At 41.0% G+C, this 7,759-nt stretch overlaps 1 long non-coding RNA gene across 1 annotated transcript in view; it reads right to left on the bottom strand.

Moving 5' to 3' along the window:
• Positions 1–5,634: 5,634 nt before the first annotated feature.
• The window catches only part of LOC135100502 (uncharacterized), a 150,810-nt gene continuing 148,685 nt past the window's right edge, over positions 5,635–7,759 (bottom strand). The window contains exon 3 of the long non-coding RNA XR_010268740.1: positions 5,635–5,812. This is a non-coding gene — a long non-coding RNA (uncharacterized LOC135100502). The remainder of the gene's footprint in view (positions 5,813–7,759) is intronic.

Raw genomic sequence — 7,759 nt, 5'->3', positions numbered from 1 at the left:
CGTGGTTAATTAACCGGACCGGAGGCAGGGCAGAAGACTAAGGGTGCTCGCCGTTAGAGAGGAGGAGGAGGAGGAGGAGGAGGAGGTACTGCTGACTGAATACCGACATGCTGAGACGATCTGTTAAGGGAGTAATTACCTTTCCTACTAATTGGGAAGAGAAAGGTAAGAGGGAGAATGAGAAAGAGAGGAAGGGACGGGACGAAGGTGGGGGCTCACTGGTAAGGAGGAGGAGGAAAGGGCGAGGGAAGCTGAAGTGGATGCAGTAACGGTATACGTACAGCAGGGAAAGTAATGAAGAGGAGGAAATGTAAATGTGTGTGTTTATTGCATTATGTTGTGTATTCATGGTGTGTGTGTGTGTGTGTGTGTGTGTGTGTGTGTGTGTGTGTGTGTGTGTGTGTGTGTGTGTGTGTGTGTGTGTGTCCTTGTAATTAAAGTTTCTTGTGAATATATTATGTGTATGCCTATCTATCAGTCTAACATATATCTGTCTGTCTAGTTGTCTATTTATTTTATCTATCAATCATTTTATCTTTTTTTGTCTTTTTTATCCCTTTTTCTCCATGTATCTATTTACCTATTCATCTATTTACCTATCTCTTTTTTTGATCTATTTTTTTCTGTTCCTTCTTTCCTTATTTATTTCTCTCTTCCTTTTACTTTCTTTCTAGGAGGAGGAGGAGGAGGAGGAGGAGGAGGAGGAGGAGGAGGAAGGGTAATCAAGGCAGCGATTAATATACATATGCACCTGTACATTCATACTATACTGCACCATAGTATACATAGATATACTTTTCAAAACAAAGTAAATATATCTTCATAAACATAATTCTCTACTGATTTATGCTATATTATTTTCCGTCAAATGAGAATCAATAACCGAATCTAATACTCACACTACTGCATTTCCAACAATCCCCTTCCATTCACAAGAGTAGCCTTTGATTACGACACAGCACGTGGCGGTCACGCACTATACCTTTACAGTAACATAAATAAAACTCAACTCCAAGCACCTCCACTACAAAACTATTTCCCAGATTACCTAACTCTCAACAACTAACAGTGAGGTTTGTTTCGGTGGTCGTGATACTACAGGAGAAGAGACTGCCTCGAACCCTCACACTTTCAGCTGGCTTTGTGTGTGTGTGTGTGTGTGTGTGTGTGTGTGTGTGTGTGTGTGTGTGTGTGTGTGTGTGTGAAAATAAGCTGTATGAGGCAAGTTTATGGATTCAAGATTTATCCAAGGTCTTATCAAAAACTTTTCATATGTATACAGCAACACCAAAGTTTTCACTTTAATCCCTAAAAGAAGTTGATCAAGATTCAATAAGGAAACCTAGATGATCTCCAGTGAGCAGATAAATGCTTCAGAATCTTTTTGTTGGTGATAGACTCAAAAGTCTTTGAAAAACAAGAAATGGAAGCTAAAAGTCAGAGATATGAAGGGTTTCAAAGGTCTCTCTCTCTCTCTCTCTCTCTCTCTCTCTCTCTCTCTCTCTCTCTCTCTCTCTCTCTCTCACCCAAACACACACACACACACACACACACACACACACACACACACACACACACACACACACACACACCGATATTCAAATTAATCCTCTGATACCCACAATGAAGATTAATTTGACTCTGAAAACGTAGACTTGTATGAGGGACAGATCACACACACACACACACACACACACACACACACACACACACACACACACACACACACACACACACACACACACGTTGATTGCTTCTTAATCACGGGCTTCCCTCATTTATCATTTTAGGTTAGGGAAAGAGGAGGAGGAGGAGGAGGAGGAGGAGGAAGTGGACAAGGAAGTGGACAAAGACAAGGACGAGATGGAAGAGCACGAGGATGTGGAATGCGGACGCGGAAAAGACGTAAGAGGTGGAAGAATAAGAGGTAGAAGAAAAGTAGGAGGAGAAGAAGGCAGAGAAAGAGAGATGAGGAGGAGAAGGAGGAGGAGGAGGAGGAGGAGGAGGAGGAGGAGAAGGAGGAGGAGGAGAAGGGGGACGAGGAGGAGGAGGAAATGGAGGAGGAAGAGTCGGCTAACAGAAAATTTAAAGTAACCAATATTCTCTCTCTCTCTCTCTCTCTCTCTCTCTCTCTCTCTCTCTCTCTCTCTCTCTCTCTCTCTCTCTCTCTCTCTCTCTCTCTCTGTAAGCAGTAAACACCAGGATTCTTACCACACCTCGAGGGGAGAATTACTAAAATTTAAAAAAGGCTTCCCAGAGAGAGATGGAAAGGCTGTAGGGGCTGGAAGGTAATAAGGAAGTCTGAGGGAAGATATTAGTGGCTAGAGGAGGCTGGGGGAGAACACGTGAAGGGTGCTCGAGGCTGGCTAGAAAGAGGGTTGTGGATGCTGGGAAACTGTATGTGAATGGAGAATATCAGATATATGGTTGTTGAGACCTCACGTGATAGTAGGGAGCTTGATTGGTTGTGGCGGTGTGTGTGTGTGTGTTGGCCAGCGGAATATTATTTATTTACAGTGATGCTGCTGCTGGGACTGGACTGGATGAGGCTGAGGGGCCGTGGAGAGACGACTGCCGTGTTGCTGCGTAGTGGTGGCTTTGTGCTGGAGCTTGAGGGCTTAGTTGTGAGTGAGCTTTAGAGGAGCATGAGTTATCAGGCTGCAGTGGAAAAGTATGACAGGAGAGTAGATGGTGAAGGAGATCCAGGCAGTGTGAGGCTCTGGTAACGGGGCAAGTTCAGAGTTCAGGAGTGCACATTACGTAAGGTACAGGGAGCTGAAGACGCGGGTGATCAGGTGATGAGAATATGAGACGCAGCAAGTTGTATTAGGAGGTCGGGATGTTGTGAGAGGCTAGAATATATCAGAGAAGTGAGATAGGTATTATGATCTGGGTGTGATGCAGCGAGGTTTGGTTGCTGGAAAGTGAGAAGCTGCTGGGAAAGCCTGAGACATTACATAGAATTTGGATATTATATTTAACTCCTTCACTGCTATCTGCAACAATTCACAACACTAAAAACAATGTACGTAATCTTTATATAAGCGTCTACAAGAATGAAAGGGATTGAAATGATAATATTGCAATTTCTAGCCTGTATAATCTTTGGAGGTGACTGTGGAACATGAAGAAATTTCTCAGAGTGGCTAGCGATTAAGGAAAGATGTGACAAATACCAATGAAAGGGTATTAAGATGTTGGATGTGATGTTACAATGTTGCAAAAGATTGAGGTATAGCAAAGATATGGGAGACGAGTCCTTTGAGTGGTTGACTGTGATGTTAGGATAAGAGGATAAAGCAAGCTGAGGTGTAGATTACAGGATAATGGTGAGTGTTAGTCGAGGGAAAGATGAGTAAAGAAAAAAAAAAAAAGCAGATATATTCATAGAGTTAAGGATTCATAGCTTGGTCAAATTGTTCAGGCCTGGCAAACACAAAACTTTTTCCAACTCTGCTTTGCTGCCTGGCTATGAAAATTCAATGGGAAGTGGATATCATCAAATTCACTCGCTAAATATTAAAGTCCCTATCACAAAATCTCTACGGCTTACCCTGTTTTCACTACACTCAATCCTCTATCTATTTCACTTTCATCCAGAGGGAAATATTTGACCAAAACATCGCGCTCTCGTTTCCGGATACAAATGAAACTCGTCAGTAAAGGAAATTGAGCATATGAAACCAAACGAAATTCCAAGATGCGACTCGAAACCTTTCATCATGGCGGACTATTTTGCTCAATTTGCGAAGAGTTTTATTGGCAATGTTTACTCTCCGATATTTCTTGCCTTCTCTCCCTGCCAGTGATGACCCGTGACCGATTCTTTTGCATTTATTAATATCATGTTTTATAAAGGCAAGTAAATTTCTGTCTAGTTTATTTATTTATTTATTTATCTATTGTTTCGTTTATTCATTTGTTTATTTATGTGTACTTGTTTTATTTACTTATTTATTCATACATTTAGTCATTCACGCATATGTGTATTTATTTACTGTACTTTCCATTTATTTATTCTTTTTATTTTTTTATTTATTGTCCCTGCTGCAAGACTCGTTTTAAGCCGTCTAATAAGAACGCTTAGAAAGAAAGAAAACTCATTACTTTTAATTTCACTCTTGTTGGGTATCTGCTTTCAGACCAATTACCTCGTGGCACTCCCCTCCCGCGACCACCGCCACTCTCTGTATGCAATAACTTTTGATAGAGTCGGAATGTTTGGAATTTCATTATTTTTCACGTATAAGTTCTCGATCATTTAGCGTGAAATAGTGTTGGTGTATCCCTATATTCGACCTTATTGCTGTGAAAATATGAAACAGATAGACAAGCAGACAGACAGCCAGAGTGATGCAGATAGCAAATGGAAATGAGTATTATATTATTTCTAGATTTAAAAAAAAATTGCACTAATGATATAATGTAGAATCAGCGATATATGACTTTGTATATCATAGTCATGGCCTCCATAGCAGTACCGTGTAATATGCTCATGTTTCTACTCTCTCTCTCTCTCTCTCTCTCTCTCTCTCTCTCTCTCTCTCTCTCTCTCTCTCTCTCTCTCTCTCTCTCTCTCTCTCTCTCTCTCCTAGCCCTCTATCTCCCTCTCCCTCTCTTTTGATGGATATTATTGGCCATCGTGCTATGTAAGCCCCGCCACTGCCTGTCCCTCGCCCCGTCTCACGTGATTGCCGCCCGTTTAGTGGATCGATGGCTGATCACCAGGTGGGAGGCGGCGCCGATTATCTATCAAGTTAGCGCAAATGGTTGATAGTCAGGTGGGCCTCCGCTGCGAGCCTCAGTCAAGGGAGTGTACACGCCAAGCCTCGCCAGCCTCTCCTTCATCCTTATGCACACACGCGCCAAGGAGGTATAGATCAACTCTGCTGTGTCCACATCTACATATACAAGGCGTGGTATTCACACTGTATTGCATCTACCCTCTACTTTCCAGATTTGGACGAGACAGGATATAATGTGAGGCTTTAGTGTAACTACTGTATTCTGTTTACTGGAAATATTGTACTCATGATTTAAAAAGGAAAGTAGAAAAGGAACAAAAATAAATGAGTACCAAAATCAACTCACTCCTCAAAAACAAGGAAGGAGAAAGCCAAAATACTGTTAGTAGATTATTAAAACTCTTCCTGTTTTACAGAGATTAAAAGCTTTAGAAGGACAGAAAACCAAAATCATAACTACGTCGAATAGTTGAAGGTGTTGAGCAATAATGATTTTTTTGTGTGGTCAGGCTGAATGCAAACAGGTCTCCACCAAGAAAGAAAGAGAGCAATGATTCTTTTTTTGGGTCAGGCTGAATGCAAACAAATCTGCATCAAGAAAGAAACGAAAAGTATGACTGGGAAGGTTGTAATGTTTTTGAAGACAATGCAGGAGGGACCCCATCAATCAAATAAGCCTTCAGAGAGAGAGAGAGAGAGAGAGAGAGAGAGAGAGAGAGAGAGAGAGAGAGAGAGAGAGAGAGAGAGAGAGAGAGAGACTCAGAATTGTTCAGAATCTTTAAACAAAGATGTGATTTACGAGTTTAACTTTGAAAGGAGAGGAAGCATCAATAGTGACAAGTGTTCCAATAAAAATCAAGGAAAATTATTGGTGATTTTTATGGAAGGTGAGTCCAGAATTTATTTACATGATTAAATACAGAAATATGACGGATATGAACTTCAGGAATCTGATGGTTGTTTTACCTTAATAGCGAGGCAGCAAAACGGGTTGAGCAAGGGATTTCGTGCATTCATCCTGGAGAAAGTGTGGAGAATGTACGCCGCGATTTCACAAATACCCACCTCTGCGAAGGAAGAAGAAAAAAATTAGCGGGAAAATGAAGCAATAACCATTACATAGGAAATTAGGCATAATACTACATGGTACTGGAGAGATAGGAAAAAATACTTAAATAATACATGATCGTGGCATTACAGTGGGGAAAGCAGCTTAACAGAAGAAATTGGTGATCGCGAGAGGTGTAGAATCTTCGGTGTGTCTTTGAGGCAGTGTAAGTTTTTTTTCCAGCAAGTGACTTTTTTTCAGTATATTCTGCATTGCTAAAGATGTGTACACCATGGACACATGATGGATGTTAATTAAACAACCGAATATTTTTATGCAGTATATTAAGGTGAATGATAAAACAGCTAGTTAGAGAGATAGTTAAAATCAAACCTTAGCCACATGATAGAAAATTCCGATGCTTCAAGACTGGTGGCACGAAAAACACCTGCCATCATTGCTTACACAGATGCAACGTAATACAAGGGGGCTGAAACTTAGGTTGAAAAAAAAAAATAAAATAAACAAATATAATATATATATATATATATATATATATATATATATATATATATATATATATATATATATATATATATATATATATATATATATATATATATATTGTTTCCTTTGACCTGTGTCTCAGTGACAAAAAGATAAGGCTTAGAGGGGAGATGTTGTACAGACCAGAAATTAGATTTGTGACGGTGAAGTTGATTAAGAAAAGTTGGAGACGTTATCAAGACACCTTTTTCAGTTACCACCTTTTAGCATGGCTGGACCTGGGGAAATATGAAGTTAAGTCTCCACATAAAGACCCCAGGGCACGTATATTTATATTTCTTTAAAAAAAATCAAGATTTTTTTACGCGTACACAGCTAACTTTAATTTATCCGTGGAACGAAATATGTTGCTTTTTTCATTGTAAACTACATTTCCTGGCATTTGGGATTGCCTGGAATTGGTAAGGGGAAACATCTTAACTATCCACCTTTAATGAGGAAAACACGTATATTTCTTCACACCAACGGATTAAAAAGACACTGATACCGCCACTGATGTGGCTATCAGTTGTTTAATGATATGACGCTACAAACACTCTTAATGGCTAACATGAGCGTGCATAAAGGTCTCACTGATGCACAAGTTAGGACCACCGCTGCAAACACCACCACCATCCAGTGTACGGGTCTGAAATCACTCCGTGGTCGCGATGGAGAAGCAAAATGCAATTCGCTCCATCATGCTTGTACGTGATGCGTTCTGGGAGGAGTAAGTAGAGAGAAAGGGTAGAGAGAAAGGCAAAGGTGGGAAGCAAAGTGGGTTAAGCGAACATAAAAAAGACAAGGGATAGTCAGGTATGGACATGACACTGAACGAAGGGACAGCAGTAAGAGTAAGGCAGAGGGAGAAGCCACGAGGGACGGAAGCAAGAACATACTCACAAAAAAGAGAAAAGCAGGACACACAGGGGAGCACAGGGGAGCAAAGGGACAGAGGGAGAGACAAGGGAGAAGGAGCGAGGGAGAGGTGAACACTGGAAAACAGAAGAGCGAGAGCAGCATCAAGGGAAGGGGAGAAGGGAGGTTCTGGGGCGAGGCACTGCAGAGAGAACGGGGGAGGGTGAAGAGAGGGAAGTGAGCGGGGGGAGGAGAGGCAGAGAAATACATGAACCATCGATATCCCGACGGCAAACATTGACACAAAGTAGTCCACACGCAGACTCCATTAAATTTTTCCGCTAAAAAAACGAACGAAAAAAAAAAAAACTTCTGAAGTCACTTTCAACTATTTTTAAAAACCTCCTTTACAGTCAAGTGGGAAGCGAAATATACATATATCAACTGCAAATATTTTAACTTAACCGGGAAAGTCATGCTGCCTGCGTGTGTGTGTGTGTGTGTGTGTGTGTGTGTGTGTGTGTGTGTGTGTGTGTGTGAAAATCTTGCCAAAACACACACA

The sequence above is a fragment of the Scylla paramamosain genome, chromosome 5 (genome assembly GCF_035594125.1).
Source record: "Scylla paramamosain isolate STU-SP2022 chromosome 5, ASM3559412v1, whole genome shotgun sequence".
NCBI lineage: Eukaryota > Metazoa > Arthropoda > Malacostraca > Decapoda > Portunidae > Scylla > Scylla paramamosain.
The sequence above is the reverse complement of the archived record's forward strand: the minus strand, read 5'-3'. Positions and strand labels throughout refer to the sequence as shown.